This window comes from Chinchilla lanigera, unplaced genomic scaffold (genome assembly GCF_000276665.1).
Source record: "Chinchilla lanigera isolate Chin_1 unplaced genomic scaffold, ChiLan1.0 scaffold00096, whole genome shotgun sequence".
NCBI lineage: Eukaryota > Metazoa > Chordata > Mammalia > Rodentia > Chinchillidae > Chinchilla > Chinchilla lanigera.
In genome coordinates, this window is record NW_004955497.1 from 2,076,742 (window position 1) to 2,103,694 (window position 26,953).

General features: G+C 39.4%; 1 protein-coding gene across 1 annotated transcript in view; it reads right to left on the bottom strand.

Annotated features, from left to right (window-relative positions):
* Nucleotides 1-26,953, bottom strand: part of Micu2 (mitochondrial calcium uptake 2) — a 94,076-nt gene that overhangs the window by 66,407 nt on the left and 716 nt on the right. The gene's annotated exons all lie outside the window — the stretch shown is intronic.

Below are 26,953 nucleotides of genomic sequence, written 5' to 3' on the forward strand. Positions count from 1 at the left end.
TATATGCAAGTCAGGTTGCTAACACCTTTACACACGTGCTTAACACATCTTACACCCTTCTCATGTTACAAAAGAAACAAAGACTTGTTAAGGTTAACCCGCCTGCCTACCTTAACACAGTGAATTAAGTGACAGCACAGTATGGCCTCAACCTTCCTACAACCATTTTCCAACATCAGCTCCTGTAAGAGTTATTCAAATTAGAAAAGCAGAAAAAGCAGTGTGCAGGCATGAAAAGAGTAGGCTTTATGGCAGACTTCAGGTAATAAATAAGAAAGAGCAGAACCAGAACTAGTCATCCTTTAGGTTCTGGGCTAAGTGTTGGTCACTCCCTAAATGCTACAGTCTTCCTTATTTCCTGAGCTCAGGAAAATCTAAAGTAATTAGGATGTACGCGATATGAATCTCTGCTATAAGAAAATTTATGTAAAGGGGGTAAAAAGTGCTGTTTTGAGCCTTTCAAAGTTGACGAGCCAACACAATTTTGTTATATTTATCATGTAGTGATGGGGACCACTATGAAGCAGCCCTAAGCAGGACTTAAATTAACCAGTGGGCTTTTCATGTTTACTTGTAAGTCTGTCCAAGGCCCAGCTTCCTTGGCTGGAGATGAGCAGTGGACTCATATTAAGTGAACCTCCATGTGCCACTAATCCCTACTAAGGCCTGTAATGGCCGATGAAGATGGAGAGCCTGAAAGGATAACACAAGTGATAGCACAGTATGATATCAACCGATAAACCATGCAGAGAAGAACTGAGTAAACCAGATAAAACTGTCATTTTGATATTTTACCTTACAAAACTAACAAAAAATATACAATATTTGGTCATCCTGTATTCAAATAATTGAACCAGTAAGTGGTTAATGCTACATTAGTACCGCTACATTATCAGGCAGAAAAATTCACTAATCTGTCCTCAAACATTTAAGAACCTACTATGAATCATTTTTCTGGGGATGATTAGATGGATACTAGGAGTTCTCAGCCTTAAAGGATATACAGAAGGCAGAGATGGACAGCAAATAAATAGTTAAAGCCCTAAGTGTGGGATCAAGTCACTTGGGATTTAAATTCCAGCTCTATCACTTACTGTGTATACGATCTTGGACCAATGATTTGGTGTGTCTCGGCTGACTCATGTGAAAAGTGAGTAAACTGGAATCGAACTGCTCAGGTTTAAACCCCAGCTCTGTCACTTGGGCATTTTATCTTTTTGTTCACTAATCAGTAGAATGGAGAAAATAATATCTCAAGGTTTAAAGAAAATTTTTTCATGAGCTTCAATGAAATAGTACACATAAAACCCTTAGCATAATGCTGAGCACATTAAAGGGTGCAGAAGGTTAGCTATTACCAGGGTGATTATTGTGACATTAGCAAGCGCACCAACAGATACAGTATACAGAACAATTCTATGAGAAGGGAGAGGGGACAGCTCCCTTGTAGACGTCAGAAAGACATCCTGGAGCAGATCTGAACTGGATCTCAAACCATGGGCAGGCATTTGCCAAGATGGGAAAAAACTGTAGAGTGCATTATGCTGAAGTCAGTTCTGAGATCTGGGCAATCAAGTTCATGGTATTTGGGGATACATGGCAGAAATAGACAGGAGAGAAAAGAACTGACAGTGTATTTTATAAACAATCATTATATATTTAAGACACTACTACATATCAGGGGCACAGAAACAGGGTATCTCACAACAGAGTAACAATTCCGGTTTCTCTGGAAGGAAACAGGAAGGACAGTATTGGTAAGTACCCTACCTGGACCCCCGGGCCAGACTCTCACAAGATTCTCCCTGATACATAAAAGGCTAGCTCAGCAAAACAAAAGGCCAAAAGCACTAACTTGAAAGCGGTTATTTCTTTCTTTCTTTTGCCTCTTCGTCAGCTGAGATACAGACTGTCACGAAGTCTGGCTCAGCTGATTAAAAAATTCTGTCTTAGAAGCCATGCAAGAAACTGGGCGTTGTGGCGCATGTCAGTAATTCCAGCACTTGGGAGGCTGAGGCAGGAGCCTGGACTATGAAGTGAGACCCTATCTAAAAAAGAAAAAAAAGGGCATGGAAGAAAACGAAGTTTCCTATCCACTACACAGTAGACAAAATAAGGTGGCTAGGAGACTCTGGGCCTGCTGCCCCATGCAAATTTTTGCTCTGATCCAAGGTACTACACAAGATGGCAGGCTTCTGGGTGGCCATCCCGCGAGTCATCTGCCGCAGTGCTTCCGTTAATTCTTTCATATTAGCCCCAATCCCTGCTCCATCTCTCTCCTCCCCAGGAACTGACCCACCTTTCTGTTTATTTACAATAGGCTATTAAATCTCACTGTGACTTGCCTTGCATTTTTATTCATCAATTGCTTGGCTGAGGTTTTTGCAAAAAATTTTAATAGCTCGAATGTGTATGTCTAGCAGAACTTTGACAGTGAAACTGGTGTCACGTCTAAGGTCCTTCACTTCCCATGAAAATAAGCTCCCTACCCCCACCCCCCAGGTAATCTCTGTGTTGTACCTGATCTTCCCTGTGAATATGACACTGACCTTCACGCTGTAGGCAGCCTAACGCTGCTCATTTGCCGCTCTTCCCTCACTGAGGACCTGGTCCTTCCCCCTCAGTTTGAACCGTGTGCTGGGAATCCCAGGATTTCCTTTGACTGGAGACTTTACTTCGGAGAAGACCACGGACGACTGCCCTAGTCCTCTGCCTCAGGTCTGATCAGAAGAAATCCAGGAATACGAAGGGTAGAAGCCTTGATTTTTGGTTCTGTGGCTGGAGTAGAATGTTGACTGCCAGAGTTATCAAAACCTGCAGTTCCAACTGGTTTCTCTCCATCTCTCTTTCATAATCCTCCCTTTCTTTCCCTCCCTCCTTCTTTTCACACACAGCTTTTCCTCCCGAAGAACTTACAAATTCTCATCATGACTCTAATTTTCAAAAATGGAAAGCAAAACTAGCAATATGCAATTGCTGACAGCTGTCAGTCTACCTCTTTCTTCTTGTAAACTGCCTGACCACAAAACAGGACAAAGGGAAGTTGCTTCCCAGTAATAAAATAGTTGTCCCAAATCTTCCAGGAATTTCTCTGTGCCATTAGGAATTCAGGCAGTGACACTGAATACACTTAGATGATTTTCAGCGGTTCTTCAAACTCTAGTTAAGTCTAAGGGGAGTATCCATAAAAACAAAGGGCGGGGTGACAGACCGCTGTTCACACTTAAAAACAAGGACAAGCCAGAGTGATGTCATATCCAATTTGTGGTAAAGAGTGGAAATTCCTATGCCCAGGCTTCACAGTCCGTTATATAAAATATAACTGCACACCTTTAACTTTGGTCAGGAAATGACAAAATTGTTAATGTTTTAAATTTCTGAGTTCAAACTGAATTTGAAGTGTTGAGTATTTAATATTTTTTTACAAGCTAAAGATAAGCCACGTGTATAAAGTCCTGCAACTCTTTGAATTATGTGTTAGTCCATCTTATCAAGTTTTTCCTGGCTTGTGCTTATTATAAACTTCTCTAAAATTTCTATTTTACTACAGATATTATGTAAATTTTAATTTCATTGCAACCTTCATTATTAGCATGAAATAGTTAATTTCTACCCGAGCATAGTGTATTTTTTAGTAGATGCTCCCAAATGTCTTTCTAAAATGCAGGTTGCACTGAAAAACAAACACACACTTGCTACAGTCAAGCACATTAGTGGCAGAAAGGAGAGCTAACCATCTGAGGGAAAGAATAACACAAACCAGGCTGGCCGCAGCGGTCTGCACCAGTCACAGTTACCAGCAATAATACCCCTAGGTAATGTTCATCGTGATCTTCAGTCACTAAGAAACTAATTATGGTATACTGAGAATATTCTGCTCAACTGCAGGGAAATGTGAAATAATAGTGCAACAGTTTTAATTAAATCTTTCATAAGAAAAACTGTTTTCTTGCTTACAAGGGCAATTTTAGTTATCTGTAAGATTACTTGACATGGCATACCTCATAGTCTGCCGAGACTGTGCAAAGTCAGCATTACTGTCTGATTTACTAGACATGTAAAGTACTTTGTGGAATGTATGTTATAGAAAAATACCACAGCTATGTTTATATAAAGTGAAAATTATTAGAACTGTGAGTAAAAACAGAATGTCTTTGAGAAAAGTATAAGTCGATACAGTTTGGGATTGTCATAAATACTGTTACACTTAAAACAAAATTAAAACACAAGATGCAAAAATGCTTTCACCCTTCCAATAGTATCACATACACTTTTTAAAGAACTAACCGCAAGTTCATTCTTAGTCACAATGAAGCGCCACAGGAAAAGCATCTATATGAGTAACGCTCCAGTGTGCTAACGCGAAGATTCGGGGACTTCAGGACTGGAAGAAAAATGTGACTTATTATCTCCTAGGTTTAAATCAATAACTTAAAAATATTAAAACTATGGGAACCTATAAAGCAGTTTATTTAGGACATAAATTTCATTACAAATTTACATCTCATATCTACTCTTTGTAAATGCCAAGGACTGTTTTAAGGCTACGGAAAATACATCAGCACTAGACGAAGTTAGCACCTTTAGGTATATCTGCTGCATAAGCCAAGTTTTAAGGTTTTTTTTTTACTATACTCTTGGATTTCGCTTTTGCTCTCAATTTATATAAGAATTCATTTGGAAATAAAATTTGGCCACCTCTTTTATGGTACTTTCTTTTTAAAAAAGCATGACATACTTTCCTGGAGAATTGACTTTTAATTAAATAACAAGGTCATTTAAAAAAGTTGGCAAGTTTGTAAGAGAGCAGTAAGTGAATGAGTTCTTAAAATCTTTCCCAACTTAACAAAACAAACACTACCAAAACCAAGAACTAGGGGCTGGGGATTTAGCTCAGCGGCAAAGCGCCTGCCTGGCAAGCGCAAGGTGGTGAGCTCGATTCCTGGTACCGAAAGAAAAATAAAAAAACAAACAAACAAAACCAAGAACTACACAGCCATGATGAAGCTTTACATTTGTTCTAGAGGATCTTCTGGGACTGAAAATTTGGACCAAACTATGAAAGCACACACAGATTGAAAACAAGTTTCTTCTTTCGGAGAACAGGGAGCTGAAGGAGAGAGCAACTCTGACCTCCCTCACGGGCAGGGCCACTGCGCAGCGCTGAGCGCGGCTCACTGCAGCGATGGTGACGGGGGCACGCCTACAAAGCTACCACACGGGCTCAGGAGGTACTGCCGGGCCTCCCCACAGCGCACAGTGACCTGGCCAAATTCCCATCACTCGCTGCTCTGTTCTTCAGCTCATATTTCAATGGAAAAATAAAGAGGTCTTCGATCAAGATGGAAAGGGGCAAAGGAGACGTACTCTTTCACACTGCTTCTGGCAAGTGGCACTCGTTAGCTAGAAGTCTGTTTAAAACCTCCAGTGCACCCTGCGTGAAATTCTCCCAAGAGCAACAGAGAACAAGTGCCAATGAAAACCGACTTCCAAAAAAACTGGGAAACATTATAAAAATGAAAGAGCCAATGGGCTTGAACATCAGAGAGAAAGACAAGATGTGTAAGACAAGAGAAGTATTTGCAAAGGGAGCTGGTAAAGCTAAATAAAAGAAAAAGGAAAAAATACCACTGTAAAACTTACACAACTTTAAGGGAACTGTAAAGATTAGCATCAGAATTGCAGAAAACTGTATGGACTGTAAGATCACATAGAAGGCAGACGAAAAGCACATTCATAGAAAAGAGCATTCACAGGGATGGGAAACACTAAAGACTCAGTATGTGAGTAACTGCTGTGCTTCAGGAAAAGAGAGAGACAGCAGACATCTACTCACTTGCCACTGTCCTACGTGTAAGCCCTCGAGGGTGAACGACCCTACAGGACAGGGACCCCCTACCAGTCCCAGCCTCTCTAAATAAAGTCTGAAGCATGATGCCCTTATTTCTGGATTTAAGCTTCTGAAAACTGTTCTCTAAGCATTTAATACCGAAACAAACAAAAGACAGAGGATTAGACAAAATTTACCTCTTAGATTACTCTTAAAAGACATACATTGCCTTTATATACTATGAGGGGAAGTAAAAATAGTACAGTTATTCAGACTAAAAAAATGAGAGCATTTTTTGCCCTTGTTCACTACAACCTGTTTACTATAAACAGAAGCACTCTAGGAGTGGAATAAACACTTTATCTGAACAAGATTTCCTGATACTCCTCCAAATCTACTCTGCTGGGCAGTGTATACAGTTACATATAAATAAGCCGTGGACTGGCATGGGAGCAGCTGCTGAGGAACTGGCTCCTCAGGAAGAGGAAGGGTAGGGAGTGCAGCCTGGAGATCAAAGAGCCACTGAGGGCTGCTGGTGGTTGTGATCCTAAACCGCTCTCCAGTACTGCATTTAGAACCTTCGTCGGTGGAAAGCGGAGTGGGGGATGAACTGCTGTTATCAGGATGTCTGCATGTCTCATACTAAACGCCCGGGAGAGGAGGAACAGGGGAAGCCTTGGGCTCTGAGGCTACACGAACATGTGAGAACCATGCACATGGTTCTAGTTATCTATAAAATGCTCCATGGATTTCAAGGATTACTTGTAATGCAGTAAAAAATGTGACAAAGGAATTAAGAGCAGTGAGTGATGTGAACTGGATAAAAGAGATCTTTGAAAGCTGATGACTTCTGTTAAAACATTTCACCAGTTTATTGCCTTTAAAGCAACAGGTGCTTCACCATTCTGTCTCTCCTTTTTATCCACGAAGTGACAAACTGGAAAAAGTCAGTTCTCTGTTCTTTGTTGAACATTCTTTGGCTTCTGCATCTCTCAGGAAGAAAGTGAGGGGGAAAAGGGCCTTCCTTACAGTGTTACTGTTTTCAAAATGTCCAACGCACACACTCACTGCGTTAGACAAAATAGAGCAAGACCCACTCATCTGGGCCTTTATTTTGGAATCTATCATAACCTGGATAAAATTTAACTGCACTGTTGTCCTTGAACTTTTTGTGGTGTGACTGAGAGTGGAAAACTTTACAATTGGAAACTTTCACTCATTAGACAAAATTTTTCCACTTTGTTCAGAACTAGAGAGATTTTAATTGTATATGAAACAAAGCACTGCCAGACTGAATTAGAAACATTCAGTGTAACAGGCTGTGCCTCGAGATAAATTTTACAAAACGAAAGATTATTAGCCAAGGAGATAAAAACCGTTCTGGGAAACCTGGAAGCTCCGAGAACTCCTCTTGGCCTTCTCAATGCTGTCAGATCCAGATATGCTGACTTAGATACACTTCTCTGCAGAGACTGGAAAAGAGGATGGTTTTCTTTAGATAGCACGGTAAGATGAAATGATGTATGCTTTTATATACATATATGTAACTTTTGAAAAGCCTCACAGATTTCTGTCTAGATAAGAGATGACTGTCAGGGAAGTCTGATGAATAAAGAAACAAGCATCTGGTCTTTTAGTAATTGCTTTCTTTTTCCTAAATTCCTTAGCAGAATACTCACTTCCCCTTCTTCCATTATAGTCTTCCAGGAGGTACATCACAACTATATATATTATTGTTTATACTAAAAATGAGAAGTTTAAATTGTTTCAATAATTACAAGGGGTGAAGGGGAGGAAGGGATGAGGGAGAAATAAGACAAAAGACAGGCACTAGACCTTTAATTTAAAATCTCAACCTCTCTCTAAAGTTTATGAGTATCATTCATTACAACCTTAACTGAGGAACGTTTTTTAAAGGCACGATTGAGTTTCTTTGGCTTATTTCCCTATACAGGAGAAGGTAAATGCTATTTTGTGAACTCTTTCTACAATTTTCTTTCTTTGCAAGACCGGGGACTGAAGCCAGAGCCTCTGCAGAGAGCTACATTCCCAGCTCCCTCAGCCCCCTTCACTTTTCAGACAAGGTCTCGCCAAGTGACTGAATTGCCTGACTGGGCTTGAACTTGAGATCCTCAGCCTCCCCGAGTGCTGGGATTACAGGCATGTGCCACCACACCCACTGCAATTATTTAACATCAACTTATTTGATAAACACGTCTTCTACAGCCAAGCACTACACGGAGATGAAGTGATGAACTGAATTCACTTCCTAGCGGGGACAGGCATAACAGAAGGTGCTGTTAGAACAGAGGCATGAAAAAGGCAGTGTTGAGTAAATGCGTATTCCACAAGGATAAATTTCAAATTCTGAGATCTTTTTCATGTTGTTTATCAACCATAACGTTGCCTTCCTACTTGTCACAGGGAGATATGCACCAGGCTACTATCTTTCAAGGTTCTACAATTAAACTTAAGTAGAAACTAGTAACAGGTTTACTAACTTTATTAAAATGATCAGATTTATCTGAATTGTGCTCATTCTCCCCTTTGGGCAGCGGAGAAGTAGATGCAGAGCAGGGACAAGAAATTCCTGCGATGGAAGCTCTGCCCTCACTTCTGGAACCTTACACTCATGTGGAAAGATCTCGGGAAGCAAAACTTTAAGGAAGCCAGAGTAAGGACTAGCAGAGAAACAGAGGCTGTCACCAGGGATAACGACATTAAGGATACCGTATCCCACAGTCCACGACTCAGGACGAAGGAAAGAAGCGGGGATTAAAGGATCCCTTCCTCCTTCCTCCCGGCCCTTCTTGGGGAACAGCTGCAGTCTGTGGCTGTGAGATCACAGCTGGGGACCGCGGAAGGAAAGTGATTTACTCACGGATTGTTCCGCCCCACTTGCCCCAGGCTCCGCATTCTCTGTGGCCCGCTCAGGCAGCACATCCCCACCTCCAGCAAATGGCTATCACCGCCATCTGTTCCCTCAGCTTAGAGGACATGCACAATGGAAGTGGCTTTTTAAAGCACTTTGCCCCTTTACTACCAAGCTCAAGCCCTACTCTACATTAACTACACACAATTTGGTTAAAGACTGAATTTTTAGTACACACTGCCTGCACATAAATGGGAATTTTATCCCAAACAGTAACAGAACAAAACTTCAAAAAAATCTTCAGGTAAATGGATAATGAAAGTTTGACTACAGGGGCGGATTACAATTTATTATTAAAAACATTGTATTTCCTTTCAAAATTCCATCGACAGTGGTTTTAATGAATTAGTCTTTGCACAAGACAAATACTGAACTTACTTAAAATAGCAACCTTAACCTTAAAGGCAAGCTGATCACTGCCCCTCTAAGAGAGAGCTGGATTGTTTCTGGGTTCTCAGAGCTGACACTCACTCGGCCTTTGGTCAACTTCAGTGAACCTCTCTAGAAAAGGGAACCCCTGGACTCGCTCCTGATTGCAACGAAAGCACTTCTCAAAGCTAAGCATGTAATGTAGTTATTTTTTGGGTAATTTATTTCTCAAGAGTTAATTTTGGTAGTTACCTCCTTAAGGAGTCCTTCCTACAGTACCCCATTTGGGCAAGGAGTCTCCTACTGAGCATATAAAATATGAGAATATTTTTATCAAATCTCATAATGGCCCTCTACCGAAATGATCTGCCCCTCTCCACACAATCACTCAAGAACAGAAGAGTCTTTTTTCTCTGTATTCCAAGTGTGTAGTACATAGTTAACATTGTTGAATTGGTTTTTAAAAAGTATGGCATAAATGAATGGATCTTTGTGAATGAGAATTCCAAACTCAAAGTGTGATGCATTTTTTTATTTTTAATTTTCACGAGCACATTTTGTAGTACATAATGATTACATTCATCACGGGGCGTTGGTACATGTACGCCGTAACACATTTTAGCTCTTTCTTAGCCCCTTCATCTTCTCCCCCCGAAAGTGTGATACTAAGAAACAATTTAAAAATAGATTACAGCCCTAGAACCAATACGTGAGTCTGGCTTTTATGTCCATATATTTTAAACCTTATGAATAATTAAAACATCTTTCGATGTGTACTCTGCCATGTGAAATTTCACTGCAGTACACAAATAAACAGCGATAAAGACTTTTTATTTCCTCTTATTATAACACAAATTACTGCATACTGGTAACTATTTCAGTATTTCAAACATGTCTTCAAAAGGGGGACAGAGGTAAAGCCACCAACAGGTGGCGGCTGAGTTAACTGTACCAAAGGGTATTGCCTTATTTTTTGCTTGGCATAGAAACCATGGAATCTCAGAAACAGAATGCTCTGAAACTGGATTACACCAGCTGTCCCCCCTCTCCTGTAAATCTGAATGAACGATCTGATGGATTTCAGGCCTCCTACCATGGCTAGTTCAGCTTTTCATGGATTTTTGTAGCTTCATCTTAGAGTTCATAGACTCAAATACAGCATTCCTACCATAAAATTTTGCTATGAAAATGTATTTGTAAGAAATGAGCAGGAGATTGCCTATTTTACCAAAACAGGCAATATACTGGCAAAGGTACCAAGATACAGGTCATCTAATATTTTGTTTATAAATTGTAGATTACATAGTATAATCGCACAACACAAGTAGTAATGCAGAAATAGGGTTACATACATAGTATTTTGGCAATTAATTTATTGTTCAAGCAAAGCTCTGCTTTGTATCTGTTATGTACAAATGTAGAGCAAAACATTTAAGACCTGGAAAAGATTTGCTGGAACTTCCTATGCATTTCTACTTTATTCTACATCCATGCTCTCAATTGGTAATTTCTGAAGATATCTTAATAATGGAAGTTATAATAATTCCAGGGCTGGGGATTTAGCTCAGTGGCACAGCGCCTGCCTGGCAAGTGCAAGGTTGTGAGTTTGATTCCCGGTACCAGAAGAAAAACCAAAAAAAAAAAAAAAAAAAAAAAAGTTAACAATTTGTCACTTTACAACTCCAGTTGCTACCACTAGCAACCACTCCTTCAAACGGTCTCTACCCTCTTATGTCTTTTCCAGTAGTTGGTGTCCACTGAGGAAATGTGAGTTCCACACCTCAACAGGAAAGCAGCAGTATAAACTGTCAGTGAATCAAAATACCAAGTTAGGAGAAGTTTGTGCTCATGCAACTGTGAGGTCTGCAGCAAATATGAATTTCTTTGCGCACATGTTAAAGAAAAAGCCCTTATTCTGACTGTTACATTTTAAAAAAAACTTTATATGAGAAACAAAACCAATTAATACTGCAGTTTATAAGTTGTCACATACATACTTCAAGAGTAGGCAGCGTCTGAGTCCTGGGTCACCTTTCTCTTTTAAAACTTATCTGGTGAGTCTTTATAATCAAGAAAATAATTCTAATTAGATTCTGGGAAGAGAGCAGAAGAGAGGGAAGTGATGGACTTCATCACTTCATTTAGTTTAAAACTAGTTTCTAAGTATCTATAGGCTCTTGTTCAGATTTTTTTTCATTTTAAATTTTTGTAAAACTTTATATGGATAGTGTATATTCTTACCAGTATTAATGAAGTTCCTGTGACTCTATCGATAGGCTCTTAAGGCCATGAGAACGTGATCACCCGACCTACACACTAGACAGTGCATAAACTGGAAGACGTCCCCCTGGACGATGAAGCTTGCTGAGAACAAGTGTCTGTTCTGTCTATATCTGTCCAGAACAAGCTAGTAAACAGAGTGTACAGAACAGAACATATGCAGTCAGCAGGTAAGAGAAGAACTGGTAAAAGACAACACATCACAGCTCTCTTCATAAATTATCTGAAGGCAACAAATCCAAAAGCCAGAAATAACAGTGACATGATCAAAGTTCCGAAGTGAAAAATAACTTCACATGTAACATTTGAAACATCTTATAACTTGAAGAAACATGAAGAACCAGGAGGGCTGGATGCATCCTAAAAATTAAAGAGCCCCTTAGCTTCACGCTTCACACACTATACTTTTGGTTTCCCTTAAATCTGAAAAGATTTTACATTTTTTCCTTAAAAAAATGTAAAGTGTGCACTGTTTTTTCAGAGAGGGCAAATAACTCTGACCTCTTTCTCAGATTCACAACCTATTGAAAAGATTTAGAAAATGACAGAGATGAATCAGCAAATATGAGTGACTGCATGGTGAAACACGATCAAGACTAGCAAATAAAATGCCTCAGTTTTAAGTGTGCATGGCTACTGAGTTTTAAGTAACTGAGATAAATATCAGATTTGACCTCTTTTTGATAACGAAAGTCTCTTCTTAAAAAAAGCAACTTCTCCAATATCCTAAGTAAGAAATGTAAAATCTATTAATTCCAAGTCCTCTAGAAATGTTTCTCATTTTCTACCAGCTAAGGCAAATGAATTAGAGAATGCATACAGCTGCTATCTAGCTGTTACATAAAATTTCAAAGACTGGGGTGTGCCTCAGTAGTACAGTCTGTGCTTAGCATGTACAATCCCCAGGACCTAAATAACATTTCAAAAAATTAAAAATTGGTGGTAATAAAATCCTGTATATGTATCTGCATAACTCTGATTTTTGTGTTTACTTTACCTTTTCCCTGGTGCAGTGATAAAGCCACTGTAGGTTACCTGCCCTACTACTCTGTAAAAGGAAGCAGACATTACAATAGTATGTACAGCCTTACCAGAGAAGGAACTGAGAGAAATATGGATACAGAACCACAGAGCAAAGACCCAGGGCAAGGGATGTTTTCCAAAGGGCCCGGAAACGCACTTTCACTATAGCACACTATGTAGAACCACCATAATTATTCTTAGCTTCAGAAGTAAAGCTTTATTTCTGTAATATGAAAGAATAATTCAGGAACACATTAATGCTGTCCTATAATGCTTTAAATAGTTTAACTTTTCTTCTCAAGATTTAATACCATGAAGCTTAAAAGTAGCTAGTCTTTTCAAGTCATGACAGGATACAGGTGGTTTTTACGTAATTGTTCTTCACTTCTGCCCTAAATCAAGGCAAAAACCCAACAGTTCCAGATCCCTTTCTAATATATGTCAAATAATTTCAGTAATCATAATAAAATATTATTTCCTTAGTGATACAAGAAGCAATCTCATTATGACTGTGATTTCAAATGGATTTAAGCTGGGTACAGTGGTGCACATCTGTAATCTCAGCACTTGGGAGGCTGAGGCAGGAGGACTGTTGCGAGTGAGAGCCCCGCCTGGGATACAAAGTGAGTTCAAGGCCAGCCTGAACTGCACAGAGAGACCCTGTCTCAAAAAGACAAAAATAAATAAATAAATAAATAAAAATGAATACAATAAAAAACCAAAATAAAATGGATTTAGCCATTGCCTAGTGGTCAAGTTTACTAATGAAATACAGAATCTTAATTTATTTAGGAAATTAACAATGGCTATTATATTGCATATAGTTATCTTTAAAGTAGTTTCTAAGATTACCAGATATAGGCATGTAAGATTGATTGAACAATATAAACACTGTTTCTTTCAATAAACTAATAGAAATTAGTAGTACAATTATCTTAGCTATCTTGTACATATATAATATACAAAACAATATACAATACATTGATATATATCTATACATTGTTTGTTATAATTATATGTGTATATAATATATATTTAGTTATATATATATTCCTTCCTTCTTTTCTCCTTTCCCCCATTCCAGTTATTCTTTCCTTTATGAGCAGTTTCTTCCCCTTTCACAATGTCTATTGTACATTTTGGATCTTGATTTGTTCTTTCAGATTCTTACACCAGGGAGACAATACGATGTTTACACATGACGGTCTTTTTTCACTTGAGTATGGTCTCTAGTTACATCCATTTACCTATAAAAGCCTCGAGTTTATCTTTATAGCTGAGTAGTACTCCACCGCGTAAAAATACATCTTTTTTATCCATTCCTGTATTCATGGGCATTTGGGTTGTTTCCAAGATTTAGCTTTTACAAATTGTGCTACTATAAACATGGATGCACATATATCACTGTGGTATAATTTTTCAACTCTTCTGGGAAAACAAAAAAAAAACCAAAAAAACCCAACTCTTCTGGGAAGATACCCCGAAGGGGAATAGTTGGGTCAAATGGGACCTCTAATCCTAGGTTTTTGAGGAATCTCCATACTGATTTCAACAGTGGCTGTACCAGTCTACACTCCCACCAACAGTGAAGAAGGGTTTTTTCCCCACAGCCCCCCCGCATTTGTTACTGATTTCTTGATGACAGCGATTCTTCCTGAGGTGAGTTGATATCTCAGTGTTGTTTTAGTTTGCATCTCTTAGATGACCAATGATGTGAACATTTTTTCATGTATTTATTTGCAATTTCTATTTCTTCATCTGAGAAGGGTATATTCATCTCAGATGCCCATTTTTTGATTGGGTCTTTGAATTTTGGGGGTTTGATTTTTAAAAATTCTTTATATGTTCTAGATAAAGGCCTTTTGAGGGACAGTTGGCTAAATTTTTTTCCCAATTTGTGGGCTTTCTTTTCACTCTGTTGCTGATTTGTTTTGAAGTACAAAAGCTTTTCAATGAGATCCCAGTTGTTGATTCTTTGAAATATTTCTCATGCAGTTTGGTTTTTGTTCATGAACTCTCTGCCTACCCCTATGCTTTCAAGATTTCTACCTACTTTCTCTTCCAGATTTAGTGTTTCTGTTTTAATATTTAGATCTTTGATCTATTCTGACTTTAGTTTAATGCACGGTGATAGACATGGGTCTAGTTTTGGTCTTCAGTATGTGGAAAGCCAGTTTTTCCAGCACCATTTATTGATGAGGCTCTCTTTCTTCCAGTGAACACGTTTGGCCCCTTTGTCAAAGATAAGGTGATTGAGTGTGTCTGTAGTTGTATCTGCATCTTCTAACTGTTCCACTGATCCTCAGGTCTGTTTTTTGCCAGGACTATGCTGATTTTATCACAGCAGCTTAATGGTATAATTTCAAGTCAGGGATTGTGATGCCTCCTGCCTTTCCTCCGTTTCCCAGGATTGCTTTTGCTATTCCAGACCTCTTCGGGTTCTAGATGAATTTTAGGAATGTTTTTTCTAGATCTGCGAGGTATGCTAATGGTATTTTGATCGGGATTGCATTAAATCTGTATAATAATTTTGGGAGTATGGCCAACAGAATCCTAATTTAAAGACAAAAAAGTTATAGTAGTAAATAAGTCAAGCTTTGACCACTAATAAAATGATTAGTTCATAGTAAGTTTTTGAAAAACTGAGTTTTTGTAGCTTATACTACTGACCGTCCTCTTTCTGTTGCAAAGGTTTTGTGGTTAAATCCCGTTCTTTTTGATTATTAATTTTTTCTGGGCTGCCACTGACACTTAGCACATCTGAGAGTAAGGACCACTAGGAGAGGTCTTTCATATATACTTCAACATATGTAGGACACGGGATCAATGATCACCCTATCAGATGAACCTTTAGGAAGTGCTCGGCTGTTTATTATTTTTCCTTTGCAGCAGGCAGCAACCATTCTACCTACAGGGCCCCCACTAAAGCCACATATAAGGAATTCTTCACCACCACCTCGCCGGGCCCTGACCTGGAGTACAATCCTGGAGCAATTCCAAGCTTCCAGAAATCCCCAGGGCTGTGGGTTTGCAGACGAGCAGAGAAGCCTTGCTAGGGATCTGTCTGATTTCAACTGGTTCTTAACTGGGCAATTATGACCAATTAAACTAAAAACAGACTTTGTCATTAAAATACTCAATAGTAAGATTTAATCTCTTGGCATTTACACTGTACACACAAAAGGATGGAAACCAACCAATTTATAGCTCATTACTGTGTATATAATCATCTAGTTCTGAATATGAGAGAACAAGAAAAATGACATGATTCATTGCAAACAAGAGGTTTACTAAGTCATTCATATTTTGCCTTGGAATATCTAGAACAATTTGTAGAAAAATCTTGGTGGATAACACATAAAGCATTTAATATACATGGGGATAAATTTAAGATTTCATAAGGCCTTATTCCTTCTATAAATAGTAATCACATCCACTGCAGACCATACATCCATGGAACTTTGGTATCAATGAAAATTTTCTGCATAGAATGAACTGTATTAATATATAATTCATTAAGTATTACTTCCATGTTGAAATTATATTGACATGTGAAAACATTTCACAATCACCTTATTTATGGGAAGTAGGTTACTAGGGAAGTATTTGTTTACCAAACATTTCTTGTTTTATACTGTAACTTTTATTTTTTTATTTGTTTATTTTTCTCCGGTACCGGGAACCGAACTCAGGACCTTGCGCTTGCCAGGCAGGCGCTTTGCCGCTGAGCTAAATCCCCAGCCCCTATACTATAACTTTTACATTGATGTACTGCTATTATTAGTGTTTTAGAATGTTTCTGTACGGTTCTAATTCATAACACTCCAAAGTCCACAGCAACAGAAGAACTTATTTGTATACGCCATCTACTAAAATGTGGTGTATAGAGTAAGAGTAAACAGGAGTAACTTTTTACTTGGGTTCAACTCAACAAATACAACTGCAGAGGGAAAGATTAGAACACCCTCCTGCTTTTGTATCACGCTTTGTTTTCCTTTCCCCCTTGCCTCCCCAGTAAAGGGCTTCCAGAGATTTACAGTAGGATGTATTAAGTACTGTCCTGTTATTCAAGGAAAAAAGACAGCCTCTCATTCATTCAGCACAAACAGCAATGCCCAACACACAAATTACCCCTAATTACAGGGTGTGACTCTGTCATCTTTCTGTGCATAATCCAGCCATTTGCACGCTTTGATTTCTGACTTCCATTTGGGTTTGTTAACATCAAAGCTTTGTCATCACTTATCTGTTTCCACACACATTTTTACCTGCGGCAATAAAGAAAAAAAAACTTTGCATTCTTGCTTTACTCTAGGAAAGCTTTAGTCTCACTAAGCTTACAGTGCCTCATGCTTATTAAACTTCTGCATTTGTTGTCAAGTTTAGCACCTTGGCGTAACAGTTTTAAGCGGACTACCATTAAACCCAGCACATCCAACTGGCAGTACACTGCAGTAAGTTCTAATTTACCCACTGTTAACATCATAAGGTGGTTTTCTTCCTTTTCACAACAAGTATCACTATGAATATAGACAGCCTGAAATACATGAAAGCAATACCAACTTTAGTTTTATTAACTGTTTAGGGCTCTTACAGCAAAACAAAAGCGCCGTCTACTAGAGTTCTAAAATACAGTATTCATTGATGCCATGGAAAAAGAGAGTTCTACATCGAATGAAACTTTTAAATTCACTCCTAAGTGATTTTGTTTCTCGTTGACTAACCATGATGGTCCTTGCTTTTATTTGAAATTTGTGACCATCAGCCAGGCGTGCTGTAATCCCAGCACTTGGGAGGCTGAGGCAGGATTGCTGCGAGTCTCAGGCTAGCCTGGGTTACAAAGTGAGTCCGAGGCCAGCCTGAACTGCATAGGAAGACCCTGTCTCCGCTCCCCCTCAAAAATTGTGACCATCTGTTTTAGTCAGGTTGTACTCACACAATACAAAATATAAGTTCAAAATATGAATTTAAATAATATCAAAGGAAAACAAACTATCTCTAGTATTCTTTATTTTAGAATTTTAGTAATAGTTAAACCTAATGCCTACATACAATATATTACTGGTATTAAACGCAAAGGTTTCTGATAAATAATTTGTCAGATAATACTTCACAGCAATATTTAAAAACCTCAACTAGCTGACTCACCAAAATAAGACCATGAGAAGTTTGTGGCAATTGGCCCTATACTCACTGTAGTTGTTGCATCTAAGCTCTCATAGCTCATGAATTTTCTAAACTATCCCCTGCTCCCCTCATTTTTTTTTTTTTTTTCCCCTCACTTTTTGAACAACTCCTTCTAGGAGCAGTTATTACAGATTCCTCTGACATGGCCCGTATCTCCCTGACTCTACTTCCTTACTTTCCAGAGCAGTTCACAATCAGTTTCCCTGGCTTTTTTTAAAATGGAAGGAAAGTGTGGAATTAGTTCATAGCCAGTTTCTAAGATTCACTCTTCCCTCTGCTTTCATTCTTACAGCGGAAGTACCCTTGCTGCTAAGAAAATCCAACCTTTCTGACTTTGACTCCATGTAACTAACTTCCTTTTCAAAGAAGACAACCTATCATTACCCTCTTCTGTAATAATTTTCCCTCCTTATTATGCCATTTTATCAGCATTTAAAATCCTTCATCTTGTATCCTAGAATAAAAATAAAACAAAACCTGTCTTCGGTCCCAACTCTCCTGCCCAGGTGTGCCTTAAACATCCTCTACAGCAACTTTTGTAGAAAGAAGTCCATTCACTTTCGTCCGCTTCCCTTCTTTACAATCTCCCCTTAAACCGTTCCATTTGGAGTTCTGTCACTGGTCTGGTATGGAAACCCTTCTTCGTCAAGGTCACATAACAGCGTCCCCACTGCCACATTCAAAGCTGTTCGCTGTTTTCACCCTGAGCTAGCGGCAGCAGACATAGCGAGCACCCTTCCATTCCTGAGGCCTTCGCACCTCTCCATGGTGACGTTATGCACATCACTTTGCCCTTACTTAAAGCTCTGTGGCTAGACAAAGGTCTCACCTTAGGAGAGAGGAGAGACTGTCACATGGAAGTTTTACTCCACTTACTGTAAGGATGCTGCAGGCGCCGCCTTAGGAAACGGGAGACAATGCTGTGTAATGCACAGACCCAGTCACGCTTCCCAGCAGCTAGCTACTAGGAGCATGTAATTGACCTGTTCCCAAATTTAAAATTATTCACATTAAGCACATCACAGGACCTGAGAGAATGTATTTTAATATTCTTTATGGCTTGTATTATCCTCTCATTTTCCCATTTTTTTCTCCACTCAAAGTGAAAGTTGCAGTGGCATTTTCCAAGTGACCTTTAATCTTTGCAGCATCAAGGTTGGCACTGATAAACATTTCAACAGTGTCAGGAAACGACAGCGTCAGCACTGCAAGGGATGTGTACTTCGGTCTTTCAAGAAGATGCTTTTCTAGGCATTTCCTTCCTTCTTTCCCATTATGTGTCTGACAGTTCAGAGGCTATATTTACACTACCCTAGGCAAATTATCTGCCACTTTGTGTCTCACTAATCAAGAGCTGGTGCACCACCCTGCACTCCTCTCCTTTTCCAGGGACAGGAGGAGCAGGGTAGGGCATGCCCACTGCGTGGCTTTCAGGAGATTCGTCCCTGTGGGGCGAATTGTGGTAGTGGACTCAAACCCTTTTGGTTAAACTAGAATGTGTAAGTTCAAACAGACATACATGAATAAACACGGCAGAGAAGAGAGAGTCCTATGCAGCCTTGAAGTATGTCTCCAGCGAGTAATTAATGAGCACGAAGGACAAGGAAGAAACCTGGCGGACACTGGCTCACACATGAAGAAAGCACGCGTACCAGCGGGAACCTGCCTTCTGCGCCCACTGAGAAGATGCGCTGAAAACAACACAGTATGGTATCGCTGGTCTTCCAAGTCTCGAGGAAAATCAGCCAATCCTAAAGCAGGGGGCATTCTGCAAAGCAGCCACGATTTAGGGACAGGTAAAAATGCTTTCAAACCGCAAACACACGTAAAGAAAGTACAGATGAATCAAAGCTGCAGGAAAGGTACACTCATTTTGAATTGAACACAGCCACTTTACGCTGGGTGCTCCGCACATCCATTCACCTGCTCACCTACCCATGTAACGATGATGTGAGCGCCCACCTGTTCTGTGTTGCTAATGAAATGGTGAATGCAAGGGAAACAGCTATGTCTAGGTAGTTTAGAATGGTAGTTGTACGGTCTCAATAACTAAATGTGGGCTTAAAGTACACTCAATGTCACCGAGTCCTGGGTTTTGTCTTTTTTTGATACAGTCAATGAAGGCAGATTTAGAGCAGCACAGTTGGAGAAAGTTAGCTTTCTCCTAACAGGTGGACATCTAACTAAAATTTATCAAGTAATAAATTATCAAATTCAGCATTTATAATAGGTTATAACAGATTTCTGTAATAGAATTAACCATAGAAATGACCGTATGAAAGTTAATCTGAAAACGTCAACTAAGTTTCACAATGTGAAACAGCGACTGAAATTTGGTATCCTGCTATGTGATTTTCCTTGACAAAAGCCTCAAATCCAAATTCCAGTCAGGTTATAAAAAGTAAAGTGTTTTATATTTTACTTTTATAAGGAAAATGTAAAAGACTTAACACTTTATGCCATCTTATCATTCACAAAGACCTCAAATACTGATTACTGATCCTCAGGTTGCCTGTTTGTCTACCATGGTTTGACCGCACTGACAAAACGGCACCTCTTCCTGATGCCTCTTGGCCCGTTCCGTTTTCTTCCTCTTGACAACTGGGGAAATCTCTCAAGTTTAGGGAAACGCTGCTGCTGTCTCCTTTCTTTGAGCTACTCCTGTGCCCGTGATTTCCCTTCCCTAAGCATGAGGCTTCCTCAAACAATGAACAAGTCTCAACTGACAAGAAGGAATGAGTTATGCCCTCAAGCAATACGCAAACAACCTCCAACAAGACCACACACACCCTTTCTTTCTTTGTTTATCTTAGGTGCTTTATCACAGTGATGAAACACCGAAAGCTAACAGTTGGGCACAGTGGTATATGGCTATAAACCTGGCTACTGAGGAGGCTGAAACAGGAGGATCACAAGTTCAAAGTCAGCCTGGGCAACTTAACCCTGTCTCAAAGACAAAATTTTAAAAGGGATCGGGATGCAGCTCAGTGATAGGGCCAGTGCCTAGCAGGCATGGACCCACCCGCTTCAATCTCCAGCACCTAAAATAATAAAAAAGGACTCAATTAAAACAATTAATTAAATTCCTATACCCATTTATCTGGAGTTTTGTTTTGTAGTACTGCAGATTAAGCCCAGAAAATGTGCTTTTTTTAGTTTTAAAGGGAAAAAAATAAAAACAATGCTACAGAATTTCAAAACATAACAGATTAACAATGGTTAATGCATATTATCTTCAAGGTAGTTGCTCAGATTACAAGATATAGGCATGAAAAACTGATCAAACAATATAAACGCTGTTCTTTTCAATGAACTAATAGAAATTAGTAGTATAATTACCTTTGCTATCTTGTGTGTGTATATATATATATATATATATTTTTTTTTTTTTTTTTTTTTCCCCCTTCCTTCTTTCCCCCATCCCAGTTATTCTTTCCTTTTGAGCAGTTTCTTCCCCTTTCACAATATCTACTGTACATTTTGGATCTTATTTACGTTTTCAGTTTCCTACACTATAGAGATAATATGATGTTTACACATGTGAGTCTGATTTATTTCACTTATGATTATGGTCTCAAATTGCATCCATTTACTTATAAAAGCCTCGAGTTTATCCTTCTTCATAGCTGAGTAGTATCCATTGTATAAAAATATCACATCTTTTTTATCCATTCCTTGGTTGATGAAACCCAGGAAATGCCAAGCTACATCCCCACCCCTTTTGATTTCAGTTCTGAGACAGGGTCTTGCTAAATTGTCCAGACTGGTCTTGTACTCATGATCCTCCTGCCTAAGCCTCCACAGAAGCTGGGATTGCAGGTATGTGCCACCTCACCTGGTTCACAGGAATTTTATAATAAGTAGAGATGAACAATGCTAGGTAAAATCTGGGGGGTAAGGATTCTATCTTTTCAAATCATGCAAATGTCTACCCAACCAACACTTAATGAGTACCTCCCAAGGCTCTAAATTTGTGCTAGAGAGAAAATACTAAAGAAAACTTCACCTAATTATTTTTAAAAATTTCTTTAATGATAATAATTACAGAAACTCAAGGACCAAGATGGCCCATACCAAGCACCCACCTATTCTCAGCTATATCTAATGCAAGTATCAACATTTTTATTTTGTAGCCTTTGTTAACTTATAACTTTGTTAACTGGGGGTTACTGTCCTCGGGAACCTGGGTGAAACTCTCATGAACTCCACAGCAGTTATCAATGTATTTCTTTCAGCTCTCATCCACTCTTTGCTCTTTGTGATACTAAAAGGGTTTTGTAAACTCTTCTCCCTTGCCAGCTGGAAGAACTGTAGCCTCTGTCAACAGAGGGCACTGAAGTAACGGTGCAGCTCTGGTTGCATCTTTAGGACAACACTCTTCCCATGGGGTGGGGGCTTCCACCCAGCTCTAGTAAGCAGCTTCCACGGCAGCTCCAGAGGGGCCCTTAGGCCACATACATAATCATCCCACCCAGCAGCGGCTTACGAACTGCTCTCAGGAGCAGCAGCATCAGTAGCTAAGTCTGAGCCCAGCCTGGGCACCTCGGTGAGACTCTATCTCAAAACAGAAGGACTGGGCTTGTAGCTCAATGTGAAGGCCCTGGGTTCCATCCTCAATACTGGGAAGAAAAAAAACAACAACACATAATTGGTAATAATATTAATCAAATAGTCTCTCTCATATTGAGCAATAGGGTAAATGTGATCCTTCTTTAAGCTCTTGAGAAAATAGTATAACCATTATTAAAATTAAGATTTTGTCAACTTACCCATTCAATAAATATTTACTGTACCTATTATGTATCAGGCGTAGTAAGCCTTTGGGATTAACAGAAAAGGAAATGGTCTCTTATTTACTTAGGCTTTCTACTGGAAATAAGACATGTGTCCATGGTTCTAAATTCAATATACTTATGACACTTAGTAACCTAGTTGATTCTAGTATTTCTCTAAATGTCAATCAAATCAAAGATAGGCAAGGTCACTTTATTAACTAACGCAGCTCAGTTCATTCATTCACTCTGATTTATTCATATTTACTATGTGCCACTATGTGACAGCAATTATTCTAGGCCTCAAAATTACAGAGAGGCCAGAGGGTATGGTGGTGAAACCTGCAATCCTAGCACTCGTAGACTCAGACAAGTGGATGGCAGCGAGTTTGAGGCCAACCTAGGCTACACAGTCAGTATGAGGAAAGCCTGAACTACAGAGATGCTGTCTCAAAAAACCAAAACCAACCGACCAAACAAACAAACCCATCAACAAGTCGGTCATTAGAGGAGGAAGACAAAATAAACAAGTAGATAAAATAATTCCAAAGAGTGCTAAGAGCTATGAAAAAAACCAGAAACCGAACTAAGTTAAAAAAGCAAAAATTTTTAAGCATTTATAAATGCAAATGTAAATAAACACATCAAAGAGAACTGCATACCAATGAACTTAAAGATAAGGGATTTTGACTTATTTACAAAAAATATTACATTATAAAGTAAGTAATAGAAAATAATTTTACTTTTTAAATAGTAATGCACAAATTTTCCACTGAAAAGCGAACAAAACCTGTCAGAACTCACAGTAACTTATATCTAAAATTACATATGAAAAAACTAAAGACAGAAATGCAAGAAAAGGGGGACTAACTGAAGTATTGATGAAGTTAACAAGTGAGTTAAAAACAAACAAAATACTGCAACTGGCAACTATAACCTACACTGCACCTTACTTTGCCTTTACTTTGGTTTCGTCTATTTTTCCCAGTTTTGGATCCTATTACTACATGATTAATATATAATACCAATGATTCAAGGAAGCTATACTTTTATTTTTTATTTTTATTTTTTGGTATTAGAAACTGAACTCTGGACCTTACACTTGCCAGGTAGGCCTTGTGCCACTGAGCTATATCCCCCGCCAAGCTTTACTTTTAGTTTGATCTTACGTGTTGTTGAGGACTTTCTTAATAACTTGGAGGTTTGCTGTTTTCATCAGGTTTGGCCTACCAATATATTATCTACAGCTTATCGTAGCAAAACACAATAGCCATGACACTTCTGCCGCTGTAACTTTCTAGCTCTTGGTTCCTTCCTCCACTGAAATAACTTTTTATAACATCTCTTAATATGCCAAGGTTTACTAAGAATGAAGTTATCTTTTATAGCAGAACAGATTGAGTTATAGAATATTCTTTTTTTTTTTTGGTTTTTCTCCGGTACCGGGAACCGAACTCACGACCTTGCGCTTGCCAGGCAGGCGCTTTTGCCGCTGAGCTAAATCCCCAGCCCCGAGTTATAGAATATTCTTTATCTCATCCCTTCTATCATTTCTGATCTGATTTGACATGACTATGTCTGAAATACAATAGCACTATAATAGGAGTAAAACTAAATGGATTTCAAATGTTCCCATGTGTTTTGGAAGTAATTTACACAGAAGTAACTGACATGTTGTTGAGTTTTAAAGAAAGTTCCACTAAAAATTTCTTTTGTCACCCAGCTGATATCATTACACATTACTGGAACAACACAATTATAACCCAGAAGCCTCACAACTTTATCTTTTAACTGTTTTTTGAATTCAGCTTTGCTGAATTACTTCAAAAGCTCTATAACTCCAGCTTTCAATCTACTCTTTTTTTCCTAAAGTTTTGATACTCTTTTTCCAAAGTTCAGAATCAAATCTGTAGTATATACACTTTTTAGTACATTATATAACATGATATGGTGGCATGTTTAGTAAGTAGTTTTGAAGAGGTGATGCTTTCAGATACCTAAACTATCTGACATTTCTATTAAGGACAAAGTCAGTTACTGTACTACCATAGTAGCTTTGTGCTTACATTCGTAATTGAAGAAAAATTTAAATTGCAGGCCAGTGGAAACAAAATGTATCCTTTTTCTAAGTTCACAGACTCCTTGTATTTTATGCCTATAGGGGCAGAAGTGGGTCCAGGGGCCTCAGAACTGCAAAGGCTCCCTACTGTCCTCAGGATGAAAATTCTGTCACATGGTTTAAGGTGACTTAATGGTCTGACTCCCAGTCACCACTCACACCCATTTTTGCAGCTCACATTCTGCTGAGTCAAACTCTTCCAGACCTCTGAAAAGATAATACTTTTCTGCGACATTTTTTTTTTTTTTTTGTCCAGCAAATGCACCATCATCCTTCAGGTGACCCTTTCGTATTGTTTCTTCAGGAAACCAAGACTGTGAGGTGCTGCTCTAGCGCACTCCCAAGGCGCCCAGCACTTACACTCAGCACAGTCCTCACACTGCTTTCAACTGTCCTTGGCATGGCAGTAAGCACATAAGCTGTCTGTAATCCCCCCGCCTTGCACACAGCCTGGTACACAGTAGGATTCCTATAATTGTGGAAAGAAATAAGGAAAGAAGGAAGATTCTGACTTATTTGCTGCTCCTCAGTTCCTGATTGACCCTCACAAAGGCAAGCTGCTGATTACAGTAACAACCAGGAAAGCATAGAACGTCATTAATATGAATTCACCATTTGCCTGGAAACTGCACTTAACATGATTATACTAAAAGAAAGACATTTTCACTATAACTATAGGCACATGAGTGATACAAAGTTAAATAACTTTCACCACACTAACTCATAAAATGAATTGAGGTGAGAGGTTATTAATCAAAGTAAAATTCTAGTACCTATCTCAGAAATTCTCCACTTTGTGCACATTCTCCAAATGTACCTATCTCAGAAATTCTCCACTTTGTGCACATTCTTCTTTGTGCAATTCTCCAAATTGTGCACATCCCATGGAGGATAAACAGGCCCCTTTCCTAGGAAATATATCTAAGTTTTCAAGCTATAGCTATTCCAAATACATTGGCATTCAGCTACTGCTGCTGAGAGACATGTCCACGTAGTAGTAAAAGGATAACGACCACTTAACACTAATTGGTGCAACAACTGATCAAGCAAATGTGTCAAAGAACCTGATAAACAGTTGGTAACCAAAACTGGTATCTATACTACAAAGTTACAAGGGCTGAAAGTTACAACACTGCAGGGGAAGGAGAAAAAAAATCTAAAATATAGGAGTGTGAAGTTTTTACCATGAAGTCAGGAAGCTGGAACAAAACAATGAGACAGATGAAGTTAGCTCAGTCTATAAATTGCTAAGGGTGCAGGGAAATGGCCACATCTCTTGCTCTGGGGAAAGTGACTGAGTTCCTTTGGTTGGGAGATACGAGAGTCGCAACAGATACCTCAGACTGTGGATAGGGGCTCTGAGTGACAAAGGTGAAAAATGGAGGGAGGACTGGCTGGGAATGTAGCTCGGCAGTGGAGCACTTGCATATGTGTGGTCAGGGTTCAGTTGCCAGTACACAGAAAGAGGGTACATTTCATTCTAGACACAATAAGGTACTGCTGATTTCTGAAGATGGTACCCTTATGAGGTTAAAACGACAGTGTGGGAAAGATTAACCAAAGGGTCCTAAATAGGATGAATTCAGGGATGTTGAGACTGGAAGCAGAGAAATGATGACGAATCACAAAATGAACAGCCTGACACGATACTAAGAAAAATGCTATGAAACACTAAAAGATCCTTCTGGCATGTAATCAGAAATGGTGGGGATGGGGTCACGTTATTGCACGTAGTATCTATGTACCATTTTAATACAAACAAGTATCATTTGATAATACTTAGTTTTAATTACAAAGCTTGCTTCGCTTTCTGTTGCATTTGACTGTTCCTTGGGTGCCGCACTGGAAAGGCCAAAAGTCATCCAACAAGCTAAAAAAAGCTTCATCTCGAAAAAACTCACATACATTACAGTGTCTCTGCAATGTTTTTATAGTCCTCTTGCAAATTTTCAAATGCTTTACACAGCAGTGTTACGTAGGAAACTTGACTTCTACATTTAACAGAGCTCTTAGGAGAAAGGCTGCTTGCGCAGCACCTGGGGTCCACTGTTACAGAGTAAATCCCGTGATAACATTCCTCAGAACTGATCACTCAACCGAGTACCTATCAAGTGGTTGTCATGGCTGACTCTTCCACGACTGAAGTTACTCGGGCAATTCCACCACGCCAAGCAAAAGCTGCAGTGAAACTCTCGGTTACAAGGGTGGAGGGGTGCCGGGGGGACACGGGACGCACGGCACCTGCCGATCAGGACGTCACTGTACTGACGGCGGCCGGCGCGCGGAACCGGAAATGGCGAACGCAGAGCCGCGAGTGCCGACAGCCACACTCGCCACGGCCGCACTCACCGGGGGCCTGCGGCCGGGGCTTCAGCCGGCGCCGCCCTCTCCCACGGCTCCCCGAGGGAGCCCTCCCCGCCCCGCGGCGCCCGACGAGGCGG